This window comes from Oryctolagus cuniculus, chromosome 1 (assembly GCF_051225735.1).
Source record: "Oryctolagus cuniculus isolate XC-2025 breed Fujian yellow rabbit chromosome 1, ASM5122573v1, whole genome shotgun sequence".
In the NCBI taxonomy this organism is placed as follows: domain Eukaryota; kingdom Metazoa; phylum Chordata; class Mammalia; order Lagomorpha; family Leporidae; genus Oryctolagus; species Oryctolagus cuniculus.
In genome coordinates this window covers 191,914,575-191,941,855 of record NC_142867.1, presented here as the reverse complement: position 1 = coordinate 191,941,855, position 27,281 = coordinate 191,914,575, and the positions used below count along the sequence as shown (strand labels likewise).

The following is a 27,281-nucleotide window of genomic DNA, read 5'->3' as shown; positions in this document are numbered from 1 at the left end:
ATTTCTCTAATATACACAGATATGTATTCTATATATATTAAGCTTCCTATTTTTATAATATAAAATTATATTTTATCAATTTATAGAATATTTAATTTTGAAATATTTAAAATCTGTAAAATTTTAAATAAATGGAATCAAATTTTAGTTTATCAAAGCAGCTTTTTAAAGGCTTTGCCAAATGAGATTTTTCTTGATCTAATTTGTTTCAGCAATTATGAAGGAGTTATCACAACTGGGCCTCTGAACCCAGATGCACTAAATACACCCAGCTGATTTTTTTTTACAAAAATGTAAGAACCTTTCAGCAGAAGAGTCTTTAACTGAAACAACTGAACATGAGACATATACGATGAAAAAACTATACATGGTATACGATGAAAAACTATACATGGATTTTAAAACTTTTATTACACCAAAGTAAACAAACTAATCTTTTAATTGCCATTCTTGATGAACACTTTCAAGCCCCCTCATATGAGGTAGAAAAGAGTATGTAACTTTTCACAACAGTGATACATGTAATAGCCCAAAGATGGAAACAATACAAATTAACTTCAGTGGATGAGTAGCTAAATAAAGGGTGATGCATCAATGACAATACTACTCAGGCAGTAAAAAGGAACACAGTATTGATATAGCAAAAACTTGGATTGATCTTGAAGGCATATGCTTACTAAAATGAGGCACTAGCAACAGTGGCATATTGTGCATAAGACTGCGAAATTGTAGTTTCAAAATGGAGGGATGAGACAAGAGATTGACACATGGGGAAATAGAGGACAGGTGTGACTCTCTAGGAGCAAGGTGAAGGAATTCCTTTATGGTGAAGGAATAGCTCTACATATTGATTGTTGTGGTGGTTATCAGAATCTGCATATGTGAAAAAAATTCCTTTGAATTATACACAGAAACATTTGTTAAAATTAAGTGCTTGCAAAAATGTCAACAGTAATTTTTCCTTGGATCATAGCTGATTTTATTATTTAGGTTTTGCTACTTTTTTATTTTTTTGGCTTGTTTACTGTTAGCATGTATTGTATGTGTCATTAAAAAATTCCCAAACGTTTGTAAGGATAAATTTTTCTCAAACTAGAGTAAGATTGCTTTTAAGAAGACCCTACAGCCATGGATGTACATAAATGTACAGGATGAGCACATTTTCCTGGCACATCAGTCTTACTGGAACATTTGGGGTAGCAAGTACCTGGGAGGAAGAATGGATATTTTCTGTAGTAGGATTTGAAATTCATATATATTTTTGACATGAAATGGATGATTACAATGAAAGGCTTTCCCTGAAGTGCATTCATTAGGACTATACTCCGAGCCCTCTGGGGGTTTCTAAGTATGGCTCCCTGAGTTCATTCTTAGATGACAAAGTGTAAGAAGCACTCCTTAGTCCAAATACACAGACAGTCTAACAATGTCTTTTTTTTTTTTTAAAAAAAAAAGAGTTAGTTATTTATTTGACAGGGAGAAACAGAGAGGGACAAAGGAGAGAGAGATCTTCGATCCCATTGATTCAATCTCAAAAAGGCCACAATGGCCAGGGCTTGGCCAGGACAAAGCCAGGAGCCAGAAGCTTCTTTTGGTTCTCCTGCATTGGATTAGGGGCCCAAGCACTTGGGCCATCTTTCACTGCTTTCCCAAGCTGTTAGCAGGGAGCTGGATTGGAAGAGGAGTGGCCAGAACATATATCAGCGCCCATATGGGATGCTGGCACTGCAGGGGGAGGCTTAACCTACTATGCACAGTGCTAGCCCTCCTCCCCCCAAACAGTGTCTTAAATGCTAGATTTCTTTTATCTATACCTGCCATTTGGTATGTGTTCATATTGTGGCACCAACTCTGCCTCCTATAAGTCAGTGTTAATTCTCTACCTCAGAGGAAATGGAGAGTGTAGATCAGAATTACCCTAACTAGAGGAGAAGGCTAAATAAAAATTATAGAAGTTGTGAAGCTCATTCCACCGACATGGATGAGAAGAATTATCTGTTTCTCAGATTTAACTTTCATTCCTGTCCTCTAACCCCCTGGCTTGATAAAGAATTCTGACTCAATCACATCCTGCTCTGTATTGGTGCACATACTCTGCCCAAAGCTCAGGAAGGTCCTCCTTTCATAGCTATCTAGAAACCTCAGGATTGCTTCAGGTGCTGGGGTGTTCCAAAGCCTATTGTAGGCATGACAATGGCAAGGCCAGCTCCCTGGATGCATAGCTGTCCATTCCCTTGTAGATGTCAAAGCATCGTGCTTTTATTAGCCAGATACAGGACAGTTCTCATTCAACATCAACACCCCTGACCTTGATTGATGCCAATTCTCTAAGAAGAACGTGTATTTAAAACCTAATACATACCAGGCACTGCTTTAAGTGCCTTATCACTATTAGTTCATCATTCCTCATAAAAAGTCTTTGTGGAAATCAATCCCATTCACAATAACTACAAAAACAATCAAATACCTTGGAATAAACTTTACCAAGGACGTTCAAGATCTCTACGATGAAAATTACAAAACCTTAAAGAAAGAAACAGAAGAGGATACCAAAAAATGGAAAAATCTTCCATGCTCATGGATTGGAAGAATCAATATCATCAAAATGTCCATTCTCCCAAAAGCAATTTATACATTCAATGCAATACCAATCAAGAGACCGAAGACCTTCTTCTCAGATCTAGAAAAAATGATGCTGAAATTCATATAGAGGCACAAGAGACCTCGAATAGCTAAAGCAATCTTATACAACAAAAACAAAGCCGGAGGCATCACAATACCAGATTTCAGGACATTCTACAGGGCAGTTGTAATCAAAACAGCATGGTACTGGTACAGAAACAGATGGATAGACCAATGGAACAGAATTGAAACACCAGAAATCAACCCAAACATCTACAGCCAACTTATATTTGATCAAGGATCTAAAACCAATCCCTGGAGTAAGGACAGTCTACTCAATAAATGGTGCTGGGAAAACTGGATTTCCATGTGCAGAAGCATGAAGCAAGACCCCTACAATTCACCTTACACAAAAATTCACTCAACATGGATTAAAGATTTAAATCTACGACCCGACACCATCAAATTATTAGGGAGCATTGGAGAAACCCTGCAAGATATGAGTACCGGCAAAGACTTCTTGGAAAAGACCCCAGAAGCACAGGCAGTCAAAACCAAAATTAACATTTGGGATTGCATCAGATTGAGAAGTTTCTCTACTTCAAAAGAAACAGACCAGTGAAGAGGCAACCGACAGAATGGGAAAAAATATTTGCAAACTATGCAACAGATAAAGGGTTGATAACCAGAATCTACAAAGAAATCATGAAACTCCACAACATCAAAACAAACAACCCGCTTAAGAGATGGGCCAAGGACCTCAATAGACATTTTTCAAAAGAGGAAATCCAAATGGCCAACAGACACATGAAAAAATGTTCAAGATCACTAGCAATCAGGGAAATGCAAATCAAAACCATAATGAGGTTCCACCGCCCCCCAGTGAGAATGGCTCAATTCAGAAATCTACCAACAATAGATGCTGGAGAGGATGTGGGGAAAAGGGGACACTAACCCACTGTTGGTGGGAATGCAAACTGGTTAAGCCACTATGGAAATCAGTCTGCAGATTCCTCAGAAACCTGAATATAACCCTACCATTCAACCCAGCCATCCCACTCCTTGGAATTTACCCAAAGGAAATGAAATTGGCAAACAAACAAGCTGTCTGCACCTTCATGTTTATTGCAGCTCAATTCACAATAGCTAAGACCTGGAACCAACCCAAATGCCCATCAACAGTAGACTGGATAAAACATTATGGGACATGTACTCTATAGAATACTATACAGCAGTCAAAAACAATGAAACCCGGTCATTTGCAACAAAATGGAGGAATTTGGAAAACATCATGCTGAGTGAATTGAGCCAGTCCCAAAGGGACAAATATCATATGTTCTCCCTGATCGGCGAAAACTAACTGAGCACCAAAGGGGAAACCTGTTGATGTGAAATGGACACTATGAGAAACAGTGACTTGAGCAGCCCTTGTCCTGACTGTTGAAATACAATGTAATACTTTCTCCCTTTTATTATTTTTTTGTTCTAGTACTATTGGTTGAACTCTGTAATTAACACACAATTATTCTTAGGTGTTTAAATTTTAACTAAAAGTGATCCCTGTTAAATATAAGAATGGGAATAAGAGAGGGAGGAGATGTACAATTTGGGACATGCTCAATCAGACTTGCCCCAAATGGAAGAGTTAGAAACATACCAGGGGATTCCAATTCAATCCCATCAAGGTGGCATGTACCAATGCCATCTCACTAGTCAAAGTGATCAGTATCAGTTCACAATGGACCATAATGATAGGATTAAGAGTTCAAGGGATCACATAAACCAGACTAGTGTCTGCTAATACTAACTGATAGAATTAAAAAGGAGAGAGCAATCCAACATGTGAAGTGGGATACCAGCAGACTCATAGAATGGCAGATGTCCTAAACAGCACTCTGGCCTCAGAATCAGCCCTAAAGCCATTCCAATCTGGCTGAAGAGCCCATGAGAGTATTTTAGGCATGGAAAGCCAAGACACTCTGGGAAAACAAACAAACAAACAAACAAAAAAACCACCTAAATGAAAGATCTTTGCTAGTAAGATCCCAGCAGAAAGAACGGGCCATCAAAGAAGGAGGTACCTTTCTCTGAAGGGAGGAGAGAACTTCCACTTTGACTATGACCCTGTCGGAATAAGATCGAAGTCGGCGGACTCAAAAGGCTTCCATAGCCTTGGCAACTCATGACTAGAGCCTAGGGAGATTACTGACGCCATAAACAAGAGTGTCAATTGTTAAGTCAACAACAGGAGTCACTGCGTACTTACTCCTGATGTGGGATCTGTCCTTAATGTGTTTTCCAATGTGAAGTAATGCTATAACTAGTACTGAAACAGTATTTTACACTTTGTGTTTCTGTGTGGGTGCAAACTGATGAAATCTTTACTTAATATATACTGAATCGATCTTCTGTAGATAAAGATAATTGAAAATGAATCTTGATGTGAATAGAATGGGAGAGGTAGTGGGAGATGGGAGGGGTTCGAGTGGGAGGGAAATTATGGGGAGGAAAGCCAATGTAATCCATAAACTGTACTTTGGAAATCTACATTTTCTAAATAAAAAAAAAGAAAAAAAAGAAGGAGAAAGTAGATAAGTTTTTCATAAATACCAATATATATGACTGAACATACGTGAATACAGATATATATAAAAAAAAAAAGTCTTTGTGGCAGTTACCATTCTTACCTCTTTTACCAGATGAGAAAGAAAGCACAAAGTTCAGGTATACGATTTTAGGGGCCAGCACCATGGCTCACTTGGTTAATCCTCCGCCTGCAGTGCCAGCATCCCATATGGGTGCTGGGTTCTTGTCCCGGTTGCTCCTCTTCCAGTCCAGCTCTCTGCTATGGCCCGGGGAAGGTAGTGGAGGGTGGCCCAAGTGCTTGGGCCCCTGCACCAGCGTGGGAGGACAGGAAGAAGCATCTGTCTCCTGGCTTCAGATAGGCGCAGCTCCAGCTGTAGCAGCCATTTGGGGAGTGATCCAATGGAAAGAAGACCTTTCTCTTTGTATCTCTCTCTCACTGTCTAACTCTATCTGTCAAATAAATAAATAAATAAATACTCATATCTTACTGAACTACCCTCCTACGTTGTGGATATTATTTTGCAGTTAAACCCTTTAACTATTTCTTGATTGAAAAACACACTAAATAGTGGTTCTTTTATATTTGTATCATAACTTACTTCTTCATTTCTCCATTAAAAGAAATAGGACTATAAGATATGCAAATGTTTGTTCACTCGTGTTACCGTTTTTGCTTCTGTGTCATCTTCTCCTAATAAGATTGAAAGCTCTCAGGAAATCCTCTTTCTTGTACTCTTTTACATTTGTTATAGTACTTAACATATTTAGTGTGGCCACAGCATCTACCAGGACAGCTATTCCACACCCAGACAGTGCTTTGGGGAAAAGCTACCTTTGCAAAGAAGCAAGTCCTGCAGCACAAGGGGAAGCCTATAATCTTCAAATCTGAAATATAAATCAGCATTAAATTCTTGATGGTTTTCCTAATGTTACTGTGCCCCAGTATTATGGTTCTGTTTCTTTTATGAAGCAGTAAGGTGTCAAAATATATATAATATCATTTGTAAGCAATATTTTCATTTCCTTTGCACTTTTCAAGAAGATATAATGCTAGGTTTAGTGCCCTGAGAGGATGTCTGCTTCTGTACCCTTTTTAAATCATTTGGAGCAAGGATGATATCCTTTTAGGATGTCTTACGTAAGATCACTGTGGATTTAAAAAACTATGCATAAATCAAAGGATGTGGTAAGGCCCTGACATGATTATGTTTTGAAAGATCATTAACAATATCCTTAGTGTATATCACAGCCTTAATATGCACACTTGAGAATTGACTGGTTTTCAGTTTAGTTTAATTTTCTGAATAGTAATGTACATTTTTTTCATTTGATGTATTTTGAAAGTGAAGAGTGGGTTAGCCCTGGAATGTAGAAGAAGAAGAATAAAATGTCTTTTATCAGTTCCATCAAGTTAGCATTGTGGTTTGACTTTGCCCCACAGTTGTCATAAACATCTTGTTCTTTTATATTTCAATGTACTTTAGCCTCCCACCTAGATTAACCTTATACAAATCTGTCCTTTAAAAGTCTGATGTGTCCTTATGGAATTGCTATTTGGCCCAGATTACCCCTACTCTCCAAGGTCTCTTTCTTTGAAAGCTATGTAACAGCTGCTGTCATTTTCTATGGAATCAAGGGTTCTTCCTGTTTAATCACCTGTGTTCCAAAATATAAGTATTTGCCTTCTTGTGTTAAAGCACAAAGACTTGGACATGGTGTTTGCCTAACTTAATCGCTCTTCTTTTTATATGACTCATGACTTGTTAGAAAGCTTTTTTGTAGTGTTTCCTGTGGATGTGTCTCCACTTTGCACTGACTGATTTTTGAAGAGACCAGCTGGATTCTGATCAGTAAAGCTGCTCAAATTAAAGTTAAGTGCTTCTGAATCATAACACATACATTTTCCTGTTCAAACAGCTAGCTTTAAACTTCCAGGGGTGAGGACATGTACCAGATCTCCATTTTCTCTTTCTGATTACATTTAATGATTAAATTGCAGAACAAGAAAACAGCTCTAGAGATTATTGACTCTGCCCTGCCTCCCCATCCCCAGGCCAATAGAGCCTTACCTCTCATTCCTATGGACTTTTCCTGGGCTAGAGTCTTACAGGTTTCCCTTAGGAACCTACTTGGGGATTGGAATAGTTCTCTAGGCATGAGTCAATTGCTTTTGCCTAAACAGGGCTTTGCTTCAATTGAAATCCATTCATTTCCTTTTGTTTTATTCTATTTTGACTGGAAAACAGATTTTTACTCTAATTCATCTCTTACTTAAGGTTGGATATTGCTAAACCTTTTCCCAGGCTCTTTCCTTTCAGCATTTATTTTTTATTCCATTTCAACAGGGCTAACTTCTAGAGTAGATAACACCCCGTGGTAAGATAATTTGGGAAGTTTTCTTGTAAGAAGTTTCCATCACAGAAGAAGTGTTTCTTATACAGTCCTTTTCATTCAATTGGTGAATTGGCATGGATATTCCTTTGGAGACTTCCGTAGAACCTTGCGTGGAGTCTCATGTCTAGACCTGCTACTTAAGGTAATTTATGAGCAGGTTTTTTAAAGTCTATGTCCCTTCCTTCTCATTTACACAACAAAGATCCTCTGACTCATTACCTTCAAAGGAAATTATTCGTATTTGGAAGTGCTTTGAAAATTGTCAAGCATAAGGGATTTTTAGTGAGGAAAGGAAGCCAAACAGTGATGGAGGAATCTATCCAGCTGCTGGTATGAGCTTAAACCAGTGTCTGGAAGGTACAAAAGTCAGCAAATTTCAGGGCAGGGTCAGCCTTGTGTGAGGTCAGCCATTCACATGAGACACAGCATTTATGAAAGAACTTAAAAGACAAAACAGTATAGCATTTTTTGAGGAAAATATAAAGAAAAAAAATTGTTTCGTTATCTTTCATTTTAACCCTGTGCGTCCCAAATTAGCCTTCTGTGGAACCCTGTTCCAGGAGGTATTAGTGTATGTATCACTCAAAAAACAGTGTTGTTAGGCTGGCACTGTGGCGTAGCCAATAAAACTGCATCCTGCATTAGAGCACTGATTTGTATCCTGGCTGCTCCACTTCCCATCCAGCTCCATGATAATGCTCCTGGGAAAACAGTGGAGGATGCAAAAGTGCTTGGGCCCTTGAACCCATGTTGGGAGACCCAAAGGAAGCTCCTGGATCCTGGCTTTGGCCCAGCCCATCTCCAGTGGTTGCAGCCATTTGGAGAGTAAAGAAGCAGATGGAAGATGGATCTCTCTCTCTCCTCCTCCTCCCCCTCCTCTCTCAGTAACTCTGCCTTTCAAATAAATGAATAAATCTTTAAAAATAATATTCTGGTCAAATTCTGAATAGAATGCAGTTTTCTAAGTTAATATTCTCATTTTGCAAGCTCTAAAAAGGCTTACAAATATAATCTGTTTAGTCTTACTTAACCTTACCACTTCTCCCTTTTGTCTCAGTGTCTTCAAACCTTTCTAAAACTATAAATACTGACACTGACTAACCTTTCTAAAAACTAAAGAAAGGCAATTTGTCAATATTTTGGCTGTGAAGCCTGTATTATTCCAATATCAAGTAAGTACTGGGTTATTATGTCATTTATATTATGGGAAGCTCATTTTTAAGATTTATTTTATTTGCCTTCATGCCAATCTAATAGAATTTCAATATTTAAATCATATTTTTATGATTCTATGAAACTATCACTTCTTATGTGTCCTGACATTTTAAGAAATATTTTATCAGCAGTAAAAGTCTACATTTTTCATACAACAACAGCGTTAGGATTATTTTATCACCCCCCCAAAAAAAAACCTCCCTATCATCATAGTAATATGCTTGGATTATATTTCAGAGGCAATCAATTAATCAATAATAATTAACAGATATTACTTTGTTCAGGTTCTGTGTTTTTATAATATTATAGAGCTGATAGCAAAATGTTGCTGTAAAGTCTTGAGTGCTTAAACATGTATAACAGGGGACTTCTAGTTTTTTTCCAAAAAAAACTATGTGCAGCAGTCTGAAATACTTACCATCATTTTTGATGGTAAGTTTTTGATAAAATTTAGGAAGGCTTCTATAAACTGACTAAAAGTTTATGAATTTATTGTGTATAAATTATGTTTTAGAATATATATACATTGTAGAATGAGTAAATTGAGCCAATATATGCATTGCCTCACAACATTGTCATTTTTTTTAAAGATTTATTTATTTGAAAGTCAGAGTTACATAGAGAGAGGAGAGGCAGAGAGAGAGAGAGAAATAGAGAGAGAGAGAGAGAGAGAGGTCTTCCATCCGATGGTTCACTCCCCAATTGGCCGCAGTGGCTGGAACTGCGAAGATCTGAAGCCAGGAACCAGTTGCAGCTGCAACGGCTGAAGCCGGGCTGATCTGAAGCCAGGAGCCAGGAATTTCTTCCAGGTCTCCCACGTGGGTGCAGGAGCCCAAGGACTTAAGCCATCTTCTGCTTTCCCAGGTCAGAGCAGAGAGCTGGATCTGAAGAGGAGCAGCCGGGTCAGTCTCGAACTGATGCCCATATATGGGATGCTGGCACTTCAGGCGGCAGCTTTACCTGCTACGCCACAGCGTCAGCCCCCAACATTGTCATTTTTGTGGTGAGGACTCTTGAAATCTACTCTCTGAGCATTTTGCAGGATTGCAATGTACTGGGATTCTTCTTGCTTCATATTTGGCGTTGCTCTCCCTATACGAGCTTTCAGATACACATGTTCGCAGGGTCAGGAAGCTTGAAAGGAGGTCTGGGACCCTGCTGCGGAGCAAGTATGCTATATATTCACACAACTCACTCTCTCTTCCTCCTGCCTTCTCCATTTCCATTCTTTCATGAGTCATGGTGCATTGCTCATTAATTATAGTGTCCACTTACTGACGATTGACAAGTGATTTCTGCATCAACATCACAACTTTGTAAAAACAGCTGTCAGAACATATTATCAGAACAAGCTAAAAATTAACCATTGGTTTTATTGCCATACAAAAGCCATATCTAATATGAGCATAGACGTATGACAAGAATGACAGAAGCAAATGTATTTTTTTCTGCTATTTTTGCGAAAGAATTCTGGAAGAAAATTTGCAAGATTGAGTGCAAAGGGAATTGTGGCCTGTAGTAATTAAACTCGGAAGCAAATAAACCTCCACACTTCCCCTGAGAGACAGGTGCTGTGGACTGTGCTTGACATAGATAAAAATGAGTGAGACTTTCTATCTTACCTCACACAATCAGCTTAAAAAAGCAGTCCTGCTTCCCTCAGTCTGGGAGAATCATATTGCCAGTGGGTCCTGAGTTGCTGCTTCTCTTTCTTTTTTTTTTTGTCCCAAAGATTTTCTTGCTATAGGTGAGAATGATGGCACTAGGGCTATCATATAACCTTTGGGCTGCTATAACAAAATACCCTAGTTTGGTAATTTATAAATAATAGGAGTTCAGAGCTGGTGCTGTGGCTCAGTGGGTTAAACCCCCTGGCCTGAAGCTCTGGCATCCCATATGGGTGCCGGTTCTAGTCCCAGCTACTCCACTTCCAATCCAGCTCTCTGCTATGGCTTGGGAAAGCAGCAGAAAATGGTCCAAATCCTTGGGCCCCTGCACTGGCATGGGAGACCCATAAGAAGCTCCTGGCTTCGGATCGGTGCAGTTCAGTTGTTGCAGCCAAGTGGGGAGTGAACCATCGGATGGAAGACCTCTCTCTCTCTATGCCTCTCCTCTCTGTGTAACTCTATCAAATAAATAAATAAATAAATAAGGCAAAAACTAAACTCTATCTTAAAAAATATATAAATAAATGATAAGAGTTTTAGAGGCTGCTAAGTCCAAGCATAAGGCACCAGCAGAATCAGTGTCTGTTCATCATAGACTGACTCCTCACATGGGTGAGGCACCAGTCCAACTCAGGAGTCTGTAGCCCTCATAACCTAATCATCCCAAAGGTTCCTATTCTTAATACCATCACATTGGTCTTGGGAAGGACACAAACATTCAGACTATAGTGAGGTTGTTGGATGTAAAGAGTTGAATGTGGGCCCTGGCCTTCCTCTAGCACTTTTCTCAGTGACTCCATCTGTGTGCCTAGTTCTAAACCATCAATCACTCTGGCAAGGTTACCAAACGTGTCACCTATTGTGCCAGTTTTCTTGTGACTATGATGTTCATGAATATTGAAAATTCCTATATTTGTGTCACAGAGACTGCGACTTAAGATCAGAAAAATACTGTTTATGTAGTTAGTCAACCTGTTACTAAAAAGTAGTTCTCAGGATAGACATTTAGCCTAGTGGTCAAGTCCCCATTTAAGGTGCTTGCATCCAAGATTGGAGTACTTGGGTTCAATACCTGTCTCCATTTGTGTGTGTGTGTGTGTGTGTGTTTCCCTCTCTACTTTCCTGCTCACACAGACCCATAGAGGCAATGTTGATGGCTCAAATGATTGGTTTTCTGCCACCCACAAGGGAGACCTGTATTGAGTTCTCACCTGTTGACTTTGGCCTTGGCTCAGCCCTAATCATTGCTGGCATTTAGGGAGTGAACCAGATTGGAGGCTCTCTCTCTCTCAACCCCTCTCAAAAAAAAATTACAAATAATTCTTGTATATGTGTTACAGCACTGTGCTATATTCACAGGATAAAAAATAAAAATGAAAAAATAGTAAATAATTCAAGTATGATCCATGATGTCATGGAACACTGTAATGGAGGAAACAGGCAATAATAAGGTGAACAGTAAAAGAAGTAATTACTAATTCTGGTTTTTAGAAAACTATATAAGAACCAAACATAATTCCAAGAGGTAGAATAGTGAATTTTATAGAGAGGGATGTAAGAGAAAATGGGATTTAAGTGAAAACTTGGGGTAGGTAGAAGAACAATGTTAAAGACTCTAAGAAAGACATTAGTAGACACTAAAACTGAATGGTTTATTTGCAACATTATAAAAATAGTTTGTATGTGTATTATCAAAGAAAATCTGTACTGGACATATTTAAACAGGCCAAGATAACTTTATTCCAGATCATTTTAGTAGGAGAGAAAGATTGAACTCAACTCTATTGGAAAAAAAAAAAAAAAAGATAGGAGGGCTTTTAAGCCTTAGGGTAAACTGTTGGAAAAGTACCTGGAGGGTGTCAACTGGGATCTCATTCAATATAGATTAGAACATCTGTGTTTCCTAATGGACAGTTATTGAAGTTAGGCTCCAACCTTTCCACAGAGATAAGGAGATAGGAGTGCTAACTTTATGATTATTATTTTTCAAAGAGAAAGCTTCTAGATCCTTAAGAAAAACTTTCAAGAGTTGTATAACTGACAAGAGATTGCTGAAAGATTTACACCTCAAAGGAGCAGAGAAAAATTGCAAAAGCAAATTTTCTAACATAGTTGCTCTAAGAAAGGAAGTCAGGGCCTATATTCAGGAAGAAACCTGTCACAGTTTTATCAAGCTAAGAGGAAACTAAGACTGTGTTAGTCAATGGCAAAGAGAGGGGATGGAAAAGGAAGAGAGGTTGAGAGAGGGTGTGTGAGAGAGGATTTAAGGAGAGTATTGTGAGAAAGGCTTTTGAGAGAGGAGAGACCTGTGAAATTCAATTTGCCACTGTATAGTCATCCTTGGTACTGATTGCTCTACCTGACTCTGTCATTATTAAAAAGCCGGTACTGAAACTTGACTTGATGAAAGTTTTATGTGGTGAAGCTTGTAAAATTTTGGAGAAGTATGGGGATTTATTAATAAAAGCGATGGATAATAGCTAGTGCAAAAGTAGGGATGGGAGGGTAGGGGCTGTTGCTGTGGCATAGTAGGTGAAGCCTCAGCCTACAGTGCTGGCATCCCTTATGGGCATTGGTTCATGTCCCAGCTGCTCCTCTTCCAACCCAGCTCCCTGCTTATGGCCTGGGAAAGCAGTGGAATGTGGTCCAAGTTTTTAGGCCCTTGCACCCACATGGGAGACCTGGAAGAATTTCCTGGCTCCTGGCTCCTGGCTCCTGGCTTCAGATGTGCTCAGCTCCAGGCATTGCGGCCAATTGGGAAGTGAACTGGTGTATGGAAGACCTTTCTCTTGATCTCTCCCTCTCTTTGTCTGGAGCTCCGCCTCTCAGCTAAATAAATCTTAAAAAAAAAAAAAAAAGGGATTGGGAATTGGAAAACTAGTAATAGACAAAGACTCATGTAATCAATGGGCTTTGGGTCCTAATCTTTGCTTCAAGGTTAATCCCCTTTCTGTCTGTAATTACTAACCCGACTGATTCCAAATTTTGGTTTTAGACAAATATTTTTCCCAGTATAACACACCAGTGCTTTTGTTTATAAATTCTTATTACTTTCTGTAAGAATTTACAAAACAAAGGAAGATCTGTAGAAAATTTGCATTGTTCATTCTTCTGGCTTGTTTCCTTAAACCTACCTTCCTGCTTTCTTCACCTGTTTATATTTTGGTGGTAGCTTTTATTATATGTGCTGCCCAAGTGAGCACTGGTGGTAGCTTTTTTAAAATTTTGTAATAATACCATGCATTATTTCTATCAGCCTCTTTGCAAATTTTGGATCTGATTGTTCCTTCTCATTCTCTATTCTGATGCATGGTACTGTTATCCTTCTGCTTTTTAAAGGAGATAATGGTGATTAATTGTGATTGGTTCCCATCCTATGCCCATTGTCTTGCCAGTGCTCTCTGAAAGCACATTTACTTTGATGCTATGCTCTTGAGCTACTTACAGCTTATTTCAAATCTACTTTGGATCTTTTAGGCTTGCTTCTTATGTTCTTTTATCAAAGTAAATATAGTTATATCAAAAGACATGGAATTTGGGGTTGATGCTATGGCACAGCGGGTTAATGTCCTGGCCTGAAACGCTGGCATCCCATATGGGTGCCAGTTCGAGTCCTGGCTGTTCCACTTCCAATCCAGCTCTCTGCTATGGCCTGGGAAAGGATATTTTAGGAATTTGGGAGGATTGATGAACATCTGTTTTCAAAAGCTCATCACTTAGCAATATATATATATGTGTGAACAGAGATTTCCCTCATATGCAACCAAAACCAAAACATGCTTCAAAATGCGTTTGTCATGACAACCTGCTAACTTTCCCTAATTGGAACCATATCATTGAACATATGAAATGAGCAATTGGTTATTGTTCTACATATGATTTATTTTGAGAGAGAAAAAAGTTTTTACTGCTAAAATATTGGAAAATAAATATTTTTTCCAGGTACTCACCTCTAAGTCACACAACTATGATAGCGAAACATAGTTCAAGATCCTCACTTTGGATTCAGAATTATGGCATATAAGAATTTCCAGCATGCAAATTCATTAACTTTTATTAAATTCAGTATCCTCATTTATAAAATAAATATAATAATGCCTATTATGTAGGGTTTTTAAAAGATATATTTATCTATTTATTTGGAAGGCAGAGGTACAGAAAGAGAGGAGAAGAAATAGAGAAATTTAATCTGTTAGTTCAGTCTCTAAATGACCACAACAGCCAAGGCTGGGCCAGATCAAACCAGAAGCCAGGAATTCATTCAAGGTATCCCATATTCATGGCAGGGAATCAAAAACTTGGGTTTTCATTGAATCAGAAGTGGAGCAGCTGACTCGAACTGGCACTCCAGTATAAGATGCTGGCATTGCAAGCTGAAGTTTAACCTGCTGTGCCACGATGCCAGCCCCTATGTAGGGTTATGCTGAAAATTATTTATCCAATAGATACAAGGGTACTTCAAAAAGTTCTTGGAAAATGGAATTAAAAGGTATTTATTTTGGTGCAAAAAAGTATATATATCTTACTATGTTCAGGAATTATTGAGTATGCAAAGAGCTTAACTACTTTATTAGAATCTTATGTGTTAGCAGGGGGAGAAATGCAATAAAGACAGTAATATGTAAAGTCACTGGTTATGTTTAGTTTGGATAGTTAGGAAAGACCTCTCTGAAGAGGTGGCATTTGAGCTAATGTCTACCTTATAAGGATTCATTCATGACAAATAAAGAAAGATAAACATTCCAAGCAATGAAAGTGTTCATGAAGAGGCCCAAGACCAGGATGAGCCTGGTAGATCTAAAGAAGAATAAAAAGCCCAGTGTGTCTCAGGCTCAGTGTGTATAAAGGAGGACATTACAAGACAAGATTGGAGAGGAGCTTTAGTCAACTGAGTAAGAAATTGTAATTATTCTATGCACCAAGATACAGTATTGAAATGATGGTAATTAATTTTATTTTTAAAAACAAAGCTCATTGGTGAGTGTCTGACAGATCATGCAACAGGTTTAAATCATTAGGGTTTTGTCTATGTGGCATTACATTCCCTGTCCTAACATCTATTGGAGTTCCTTTTGCAAGATTATCTCTTGATTGCCGTATGTAGTTGGGTGGATCCCTATCTTCCTCAACCCAGGACTTAAGCTAAGATATCTAAGCATATGATTTCAATCTGCAATTCAAATGTGAAACAAATTGCAAGTGTTTGATGACAATTTATATTGAATGCATTGGTACCAAAGTTTCTATTTCCTGGCTCTATTCATAGTTGTTCTCTGTCTTAAGATCTTCTTCTTCATCCTTCTCTTTGATTTGATAAGTTTCAAATGTATTTCCAGTACATTCTCTTTTCAACTGCCCACAACCAATGAGACTTCACAAATACAGCACATAAATTACATGGAACATGGTTATAACTATTATGATTAGCAGTAGAGGTGAACTAGAATCCAGACTTTCTTTCAGTCTTCATCAAAATCTTCCATGTGTTTTTTGTAGTTTTTTACCTGGCTAAAAGCAGTTTTCTCTGCATTTAACTTGTTGAACTTTTTGAATAGAATTATTTCTGAAGCCTCTTATGATAATATGTTTACCAAATGTTTCACTTCACAAGTAGGACTCTGACTTCTTGATTCTTAAATTTCAGCAGATAATTTGTTTGGACACTTTCTCAGGATAGTTATGAACAAACATGAAAGAGTTTGTGTTCAATTCTGTGAAGCATTTCTTTCATCAGAGTGAATGTTTTTGAGCGGTAGAGGGTGTGAATGAATGCAAACGCAGGATTTGTTAATTCTTGAATTTTTTTTTAAGTAACATAAATTAAAGCAACCTTTACTCATTTATCCTAAGAAATGTGATTAAATGAGCTATCACTTTATACCATGAGTTGACAACTGCAAAGCAAATTGTGTTCAATTATTGATGTTGTCAATCAACCCATACTATAATTCTGTACTGTAAGAATCTGTTACTTGAAACTAACTTAAAGTTATTCTTGAGTTTCAATCTCCTGCCATGTTGAAAGGGGCTTTTAACATCAAGAAAGAAACAGAAGGGGAACAGATGTGTGAGAGTTGGCAGGTAAACAAAACCCTAGTTTCAGTCTGAATTCAGAGTCCTCTATTGAATTGCATCTTTGAGAAGGGACCTTTTGAAGCTAACGAAGCTGCAATTCATACAGACAGTGGTCAGGCTCTCCTCATTAAGCTATGAAACACAGTACTGCCTCTGCCTTTTTCATTTTCATGTCCTCTGCCAACAATTACCTTCCCTATTCCATCTCTTAGAGACAGTGAAAAAGCCAACACTGAGAGGTATTGGGTTGTTTGACCAATTCACAAGTAAATCAAATGTTGAATAATCTTATTCCTCCAGGGTCTAGGAGCAGCACACACATCTGGAAAAGTAAATGTAGCTACTAAAATTGTCACTAATTATGTGTGCTAACTGCAGCACCATTCATATTTGAGTGCTAACACAGGTGTCTCATTAATGCTTAAATACTGGAATGGACAAAAAACAATTATCATTTCCCTTATATGTGTAAGAACATTCAGTTTTGTGTATTAGACTGGAGCTTGGAGACCTGAATATTACTTCTGGCATTCATACTGATGAGCTATGTGACCTCAAGTCAAATCACTTCTCTCACTGGCTACTTCTTTAAAATGATGGAGATGGACCATGTGATCTTTGAAGCTGATAACTATGTTTCCAATGAAAATCTGCAACAACTGACATGTGGTGGAATTATTCCATATGAAAAGTCCATTTTGCCCTCTCAAGTATATGATATTGCTAGAGTTGCACAGAAGCAATGGAACAGAATCTCTGAAATCAGGAGTCTCAGAAAATTAGGGAGGGGGTGGGAGTTTGTCACAGAGGATAAGAAGCCATTTGAGATGTCTATTCCACCTATCAAAGTGCCTCAGTTTGAGTCATGGCTCTTCCTGCTTCCGTCTTCCTGCTGATACATATGTTGGGAGGCATGAGGTGATGACAAGTATTTGGGTCCCTGACATCCAGCTTCTGCTTCACCGTGACCTACCCCACACTGTTGCAGGAATTTGGGGAATAAATCAGTGTATAGGAGAGCTCTTTCTGTCTGTGTATGTTTCTGTGTGTTTGCCTTTCAAATGAATAAATATATTTTTGAAAGAAATGAGGTATATTCTTACAATATAGATGAGATTTCCTTCTAGTTCTAAAATTCTAGCTTGTTGAAATTCAGGGTTACACTGTGAAACACTAGTATGCTTTTATTTATTTATTTTCTTTTTAAAAACATTTTATTAAAATAAAGTGTACATTCCAAGAAATAAGTGTACAAATGAGTGAAGTTTTTGTCATCTGATGACCCTCATAACCAACACGTCTTCTCTCCTTTTCTTTTGACTTTGAATCTGGTTTATTGCAGTAAAATTGACAGAAAAATTCATTCTTTTGAGAGTTCAGTTCTATTGCTTTGGACAAATGCATATAGTAACATCACTGCCATCACAAGAAAGATATAAAACATTTTTATCACCCCAAAAGTTGCCTCAGACTCTTTGTAGTCAGTTTCCTCCTCTCATCTTTATTCCCTGGAGTCTACTGATCTGTTTTCTGTCTATAGAGTGTTGCCTTTTCCAAATGTGATATAAAAGGAAAATTACAGAATGTCACATTTTCATTTAGCACAATAAATTTGAGATTCACCCGTATTTCCTGTGTCAAAAGTTTACTTCCTTATATTGTTGAGTAGAGATTGTGGCAGGCAGAATAATAATGCCCCTGCCACAGAGATGTCAACACCCTAACTCCTGGAACCTGCATATTTTATTTGAGATGGCAAGAGCATGATGTAGTTAAGATTATAAACCTTGAAAAACAGAGATTATCCATGATTATCTGAGTGTATTCAATCTTATTGCATAAATCCCTAAAGAGGAGAATCTTTCTCAGCTGTAGTAAAGAGAGGGAAGTGATGGAAGGGAGATGTGTAGCATGAGAAGAACTGGATTCATGATTGCTTTGAGAATGAGAAAGAAGAGAACACAAATCAAAGAATGTGGGTGGTCTTCTGTTAGTTTCAGAATGCATGTGGGAACCCTAATATTCCCATTTTATATTGTGTTATAGTAAATTTGTATTCATCTGCATTTCTTGATCCTTGCTTTAAATCTTTCTTCACCATCTGTCTATTGGCAATTAATAATTTCTAATTATTCCTAATAAATACAGTAAGTTGTCACTGACTATAAGAAGTTTTAAAGCAACAGGATTTTGAGGCAGCCCTAAATTCTAAATGTTGCTTCTGCTACTTACTGAATATATGAACATGGCAACTAGTTGAACCTCTCTAAGTCTCAATTTTTAATTCGTAAGAGGTGGAAAGTAATAAGTGTGATTGTTATGAAGAATCGATTAAATACAGTTCTATCGAGTATAGCTCACTGTGGTGCCTTGCTTTTGAGAAAAAAGGAGGTGCAGAACAGAGAGGAGACAGGATATAAACTCACAAGCAGAACAAATTTATTCAAGGAAAATAAATTTGCAGAGGTGGGTGACCAACTGCCAGCGTGCACGTAGACTGAACATGTGGCAGAAAGCCCAGTCATCAGTGGGCTGTTTTTTTTTTTTTTTTTTTTTTTTTTTGTTTGTTTTTTTGTTTTGTTTTTTTTTTATGTCTTCTGGTAGGCTAGGGGTCCAGACAGGAGGTGGGGATGACAGATAGAGGTTTCTCTATACAAGGTTTTCAAGTATAGGCTCCCACTTCTAAACATGGAGAAAAATGCAGGGTGTGGGTGGGGGACAGCACAGGGTGTGAGAGTTAGTAGGTCTCTTTAAGGATGCCTATTTGATCTGTTTTTGGGCAAGGAGGTAGAATGACTGAGGCTTATGTCATTGTTCCATCATGGCCAATAGAAAGCACTGAAGAAATAATGATTTTATTATTTTACATTTTTTAATAACCAACTTTCTGTTTCTTTCCATGACATCATATTTTTAAAAAATGGGTTCTTTTAGTAGGACACACCTACTTAATACATATTTGCATGATCTATAAAGCCAAGCAGAACACCTATGACTAGTGAGTAGATCAGTTGATCTCTCTGCCCTTTGGAGCTTGTGATTCAAGTAGACAATTTTGATAGTAGCCATGAAAAAGCATGAACTTTCACTTCAGCCAAATGAGCATCATATTCCATTGATGACAGTTACAAGTCCTGTGACTTTGCACATGCCATTTAACCTCTTTGAACTAGCTAAAAAGAATCGCCAGCTGCAAAATTCATTGTGATTAGCAGAAGTTAAGATAAATGCATAGTACACAATTTGCAGACATTAATTTCTTTTACAAAACAAAATTTGGAGATGGAAAAATAGCATGATTCATGATCATAAATCAATCATGTAAGAATAAATGTATGTAATTTCATGTTCATGTTTTGCACCTAACTTTTTCAAGTGCTAATTTATAATGAAACATTCTCACTCAACTTATTAGCATCTAGAGAAATAATCAAATTAAAGGAATTCTCTCCTTTGCATCTATTAGATGTTTAAAGTTAGAAATTCCTTAAGTTATTGTTGCTCCCATTGTGAAGCAAATTAGTATGATTGTAGCCTGGTATTAACTCAGTGAATCTTGAAAGGACATGAGAATCCTGGTAGGATGAAGGTTGGATACCTGTTTGAACTCAGTCACTTATTGTATGGTGGCAGCATGTGTGTATTATTTGCTGGAAGTCTTTTGATGTGACTGACTATACTGATGTCTCAAGCTACCTCTTCATCTCTTCTTGTTTTGATATTTGTAGTTCAAACAAAGGCCGGAACTGGGTTTGACTGGACTGCATTATTGAGGCTCTAAAAGTTGGCAGAGAGAAGTGTGACTTAAATTAGCAGACAGGGAGCCTTTGAAAGTTACTGCTGCTGGCACAGCTAGCTGTTCTGGTACTGTAAATGCATTGATACAATATCTTATTTCTACCATCAACCTCCTTTTATGTGAATAAGAACAGCAGAATAAAGAGAAAGCAAATAGAATTAGTGTTTATTGCAAACATGTTTTAAAAAAATTCTGGTTTTTCAAATAATGACATGACAGTTGAATCCATTAAGTTTTGTCCTCACAATGTTCATTTCTTTAACACAGGACCCTAATAGCCTCTACCAAACTCACTTCACAAAGATTAACTCTACCTTTGGTTATTTTACATATTTTGTTTCTAATGTTTTGCCTAATTGTTAAGACAACTTTGTCCTACTTAGGAGTGCCTGGATTCAACTCCTAGCTCCAGCTTCCAACGCCAGGCTCCTGCCAGTGCATGCCCTGGGAGACAGCAGTGGTAGCTCATGTAACTGGGTTCCTACCACCAGTATGGAATACCTGTATTGTGTTCCTGGTCCTTGCCTTCAGTCTTGGTCCAACCCTGGCTATGAATTGAGCCAGCAGAAGGGATCTCAGTCTCCTAGTCTATCAGTCTGTCTGTCTGTCTCTGTTTCTTTCTGTCTGTGCATCTGCATATTGAAAAAAAAAAAGAATAGCTGAGCTGAGTCTCTGAAGTTTAAAAGTTAACTTTGAACCACATAATTTTTTTAATACCTGAAATACAAGAAGATTGTGAAAAGCATGTGCCTCTCAAAGCTTTATATTTCTGTAAAAAGTTAGCATCAACATAAGATTATCAAGAGGAATGTATGCTGTCATGTATATGAAATGGCCTTGCTCACATGGTGTCTAAAACACAGTATGTGCTCAATTAATGTGAAAAAGTCTTAAAATGAATGGGAGAAAATGAATAAGGATCCTTCTGGACTCTAAATATCTAGAAGATAAGGACATTTAAGAATCCTCATGCTGCTTTCTTCTTGTCATTCAGTTGTCAGATTAAATGTTTATCTGGAGGCCAGCGCCATGGCTCACTTGGCTAATCCTGCAGCGCTAGCACCCCGGGTTCTAGTCCCGGTTGGGGCGCCGGATTCTGTCCCAGTTGCTCCTCTTTCAGTCCAGCTCTCTGCTGTGGCCTGGGAAGGCAGTAGAGGATGGCCCAAGTGCTTGGGCCCTGCACCCACATGGGAAACCAGGAGGAAGCACCTGGCTCCTGGCTTCGGATTGGTGCAGCACAGCAGCCATAGTACCACAGAACTTGCAAACAATGCATCTTCAATCTTACATAAACATATATTGCCATATTGTTATGGCTCTTCATATGTGCTTCACTGTATACTCATCAAATCAGTTTCTTTTAAGATTTATTTATTTATTTTTTTAACAGTAAGAAATGATAACTTTTATTTCTGTAAGTGAGGAAATCAACAACAAAATAAGTCATAAAATCTCAAGAAAATACCATAGGTAGGTGGCAGGTAGCACAGAATTGATTTTATAATATAATGGAATCATTCCCATTCATTATAAAGATGTTGGACCATCCAGAAAAAGACTCAATTCTTAGTATCCTCTGGCTAAGAAATCATGGGCATATGTACTATGTAACTTTGGACTTCTGAATTCTGATATTTTTAAAATTTTATTTAATGAATATAAATTTCCAAAGTACAGCTTACGGATTACAATGGCTTCCCCCCCATAATGTCCCTCCCACCCGCAACCCTCCCCTTTCCCGCTCCCTCTCCCCTTCCATTCACATCAAGATTCATTTTCGATTCTCTTTATATACAGAAGATCAGTTTAGCATACATTAAGTAAAGATTTCAACAGTTTTCTCCCACACAGAAACATAAAGTGAAAAATACTGTTTGAGTACTAGTTATAGCATTAAATCTCAATGTACAGCACACTAAGGACAGAGATCCTACATGAGGAGTAAGTGCACAGTGAGTCCTGTTGTTGACTTAACAAACTGACACTCTTGTTTGTGGCATCAGAAATCACCCTAGGCTCTTGTCATGAGCTGCCAAGGCTATGGAAGCCCCCTGAGTTCACCGACTCTGATCATATTTAGACAAGGCCATGGTCAAAGTGGAAGTTCTCTCCTCCCTTCAGAGAAAGGTACCTCCTTCTTTGATGACCTGTTCTTTCCACTGGGATCTCACTCGCAGAGATCTTTCATTTAGGTTTTTTTTTTTTCCCCCAGAGTGTCTTGGCTTTCCATGCCTGAAATACTCTCATGGGCTTTTCAGCCAGATCCGCATCCCTTAAGGGCTGATTCTGAGGCCAGAGTGCTGTTTAGGACATCTGCCATTCTATGGGTCTGCTGTGTATCTCACTTCCCATGTTGGATCATTCTCTCCCTTTTTGATTCTATCAGCTAGTATTTGCAGACACTATTCTTGTTTCTGTGATCCCTTTGGTTCTTAGTCCTATCATTATGATCAATTGTGAACAGAAAATTGATCACTGGGACTAGTGAGATGGCATTGGTACATGCCACCTTGATGGGATTGAATTGGAATACTCTGGTATATTTCTAACTCTACCGTTTGAGGTAAGTTAGCTTGAGCATGTCCCGAATTACACATCTCTTCCCTCTCTTATTCCCACTCTTATATTTAACAGCGATCACTTTTCAGTTAAGTTTCAGCACTAAAGAAGAATTGTGTATTGATTACAGTATTCAACCAAAAGTATTAAGTAGAACAAACAAAAAAAATACTAAGAGGGATAACATATCAATTTGCTCATCAACAGTCAGAGTGAGGGCTGATCAAGTCACCGTTTCTCCTAGTGTTCATTTCACTTTAACAGGTTTCCTTTTTGGTGCTCAGTTAGTTGTCACCTATCAAGGAGAACAAGTGGTATTTGTCCCTTTGGGATTGGCTTATTTCACTCAGCATAATGTTTTCCAAATTCCTAACAGGGATCACTTTTCAGTTAAAATTTAAACACCTAAGAATAATTGTGTATTAATTACAGAGTTCAACCAATGTTACTGGAACAAAAAAAGTACTAAAATGGATAAAGTATTACATTGTACATCAACCGTCAGGACAAGAGCTGATCAAGTCACTGTTTCTCATAGTGTCCATTTCACTTCAACAAGTTTCCCCTTTGGTGCTCAGTTAGTTGTCATCGATCAGGGAGAACATATGATATTTGTCCCTTTGGGACTGGCTTAATTCACTCAGCATGATGTTTTCCGAATTCCTCCATCTTGTTGCAAATGACCAGGTTTCGTTGTTTTTGACTGCTGTATAGTATTCGATAATCAATGTGATACACCACATTAACAGACTGCAGAAGAAAAACGATATGGTTATCTCAATAGACGCTGAGAAAGCATTTGATAAAATACAACACCCTTTCATGATGAAAACTCTAAGCAAACTGGGTTTGGAAGGAACATTCCTCAATACAATCAAAGCAATCTATGAAAATCCCACAGCCAACATCCTGTTGAATGGGGAAAAGTTGTAAGCATTTCCACTGAGATCTGGTACCAGACAGGGATGCCCACTCTCACCACTGCTATTCAATACAGTTCTGGAAATTCTAACCAGAGCTATTAGGCAAGAAAAAGAAATTAAAGGGATACAAATTGGGAAGGAAGAACTCAAACAATCCCTCTTTGCAGATGATATGATTCTTTATTTAGGGGACCCAAAGAACTCTACTAAGAGATTATTGGAACTCATAGAAGTTTTAGGCAAGGTAGCAGGTTATAAAATTAATGCACAAAAATCAACAGCCTTTGTATACACAGGCAATGCCACAGCTGAGGAAGAACTTCTAAGATCAATCCTATTCACAATAGCTACAAAAACAATCAAATACCTTGGAATAAACTTTACCAAGGACATTAAAGATCTCTACGATGAAAATTACAAAACCTTAAAGAAAGAAATAGAAGAGGATACCAAAAAATGGAAAAATCTCTCATGCTCATGGATTGGAAGAATCATTATCATCAAATTGTCCATTCTCCCAAAAGCAATTTATAGATTCAGTGCAATACCAATCAAGATAACAAAGACCTTTTTCTCAGATCTAGAAAAAATGATGCTGAAATTCATATGGAGACACAGGAGACCTCGAATAGCTAAAGCAATCTTGTACAACAAAAACAAAGCTGGAGGCATCACAATACCAGATTTCAGGACATACTACAGGGCAGTTGTTATCAAAACAGCATGGTACTGGTACAGAAACAGATGGATAGACCAATGGAACAGAATTGAAACACCAGAAATCAACCCAAACATCTACAGCCAACTCATATTTGATCAAGGATCCAAAACCAATCCCGGGAGTAAGGACAGTCTATTCAATAAATGGTGCTGGGAAAATTGGATTTCCACGTGCAGAATCATGAAGTAAGACCCCTACCTTTCACCTTATACAAAAATCCACTCAGCATGGATTAAAGAATTAAATCTATGACCCAACACCATCAAATTATTAGAGAGCATTGGAAAAACCCTGCAAGATATAGGTACCGGCAATGACTTCTTGGAAAAGACCCCAGAAGCACAGGCAGTCAAAACCAAAATTAACATTTGGGATTGCATCAAATTGAGAAGTTTCTGTACTGCAAAAGAAACAGACCAGTGAAGAGGCAACCGACAGAATGGGAAAAAATATTTGCAAACTATGCAACTGATAAAGGGTTGATAACCAGAATCTACAAAGAAATCAAGAAACTCCGCACGATCAAAACAAACAACCCACTTAAGAGATGGGCCAAGGACCTCAATAGACATTTTTCAAAAGAGGAAATCCAAATGGCCAACAGACACATGAAAAAATGTTCAAGATCACTAGCAATCAGGGAAATGCAAATCAAAACCACAATGAGGTTCCACCTCACCCCAGTTAGAATGCCTCACATTCAGAAATCTACCAACAATAGATGCTGGAGAGGATGTGGGGAAAAGGGGACACTAACCCACCGTTGGTGGGAATGCAAATTGGTTAAGCCACTATGGAAATCAGTCTGGAGATTCCTCAGAAACCTGAATATAACCCTACCATTCAACCCAGCCATCCCACTCCTTGGAATTTACCCAAAGGAAATGAAATTGGCAAACAAACAAGCTGTCTGCACATTAATGTTTATTGCAGCTCAATTCACAATAGCTAAGACCTGGAACCAACCCAAATGCCCATCAACAGTAGACTGGATAAAGATTTCTTTATTTATTAGAAAGGCAGAGATACAGGGAGACAAAGAGAGCCAGATCTTCCCTCTGCTGGTTTTCTCCCCAGATGGCATAAAGGCCAGAGTTGGGGTGATCCAAAGCCAGGAGCCAGGAGCTTCTTCTGGGTCTCTCATGTGGGCGCCAGAGCCCAAGCACTTGGGACATCTTCCACTGCTTTCATAGGCCATCATCAGGGAGCTGAATCTGAAGTGAAGCAGCCAGGACTTGAACGAGTGCCAATATGGGATGCTGACATTGCAGGCGGAGGCTTTACTCACCACAGTACCACCTCAACTCATCAAAATTTTTACAAGTGTTTCAACTGTTTTCAAAATGTGTGTGTATATTTACATAAATTGCTCAAACTATATTTATGATGATGATAAAATGAGAAATATTATTATGTAGTATCATGTGTATTTATAGATGAAGTGCTTGAGACAAAGAAAGGTTTAGAAACTTGACCCATAGTCACATAGGTGAGTGGTAAGTGATACAGTAAATTTAAAGTGATAAAATCATGACATATAGATGAAGTCATGGTATTTTCTTATGGAACTCCAGTGGGTATTCTGTAGCACTTTGGAGATTCTACTTGGACAACATTCATGAGATGATCTGGACCATTAAATAATCCCATCAATACTTGACTTAATTGCTCTCATTAATTATTAGTTTTATTATACTTGAGTAACATGAATATAACTTTTTAAAACAATAAAAATAGTTCATATTCCTTCCAAATGAAAACATATCTGTCCATCTTAGAAAGTTTTCAGGAATAAAGACAAAACAAAAGTAACAAATTTAGTTGTAAAAGTTTGTTCTATGAAAAGTCACACTACATTAGACTGGTGGTCTCTCTATTGATCTGTCTTTGTGTTGTCATTGATTGTTTTAGGATTATTAGAATATCAAAAATTAACCTATTCTCTTTATATTTTCAGCATTTTAATCTTTATCACCAAAAATTTAGGATTTTTAGTGTACTGTAACATGGCATAGCCAAAAAACAAAGAACTGGAGAACTTGAATGTGTGATGGTCAGAAAGAAAAGCCCAGCTCACAGAGTGCCTTGAAGGAAGCACTTTATCTTTTTGGATGTTTCTTTATCTGTAAAGTTAAAGTCCTTTGAGCACAGAAGGCTCTCAGTTTTTTCTTGAACAAGGAATGGAAATTGGAATATGTGATTCGGTTCCCTTTTGGCTCTAAAATCCAATGACTTTGATTTCTAAAACTTTGTTTAGTTTCAAGTTAGAAGATCTGCAGTCAGTGATTAACTTTTTTGCTTACTTAAGCCATGGATCCAGCTACACTCAAGGTTAGTATTTCATGCTACCTTCATGTTATAGAATTTAACAAGGAGAAAAATCACTTCTCACTGGCCACACTGTTTGAAGTCCCCTTGGTGTTCAGCACCTAAGTCTCTCTGTTCACATTGTAAGGCCTTCTTTAAACACGAATTACTTGTGTGTACAGGTGAAGTCCCATCAAGCTCACTGATAATATGGATAGGACTTCTAGTTAATGTTTATGACCTCTCTTCCATTTTCCCAGTTCCAACTTGTATTAGAGAAAGAATTTACTATCAGTTTCTTCTGATCATTTTAAAGGAAATCAAGAGCATCACCAAAGGTTTCCAAAGTTTAATGAATTCTGGAAAAGTAAGACTGAGCAAAAACATTTCACAAAAAAATCATATGCTGTCTT

At 37.9% G+C, this 27,281-nt stretch overlaps 1 protein-coding gene across 6 annotated transcripts in view; it reads left to right on the top strand.

Moving 5' to 3' along the window:
- The window catches only part of LINGO2 (leucine rich repeat and Ig domain containing 2), a 1,387,358-nt gene that overhangs the window by 968,026 nt on the left and 392,051 nt on the right, over positions 1 to 27,281 (top strand). The gene's annotated exons all lie outside the window — the stretch shown is intronic.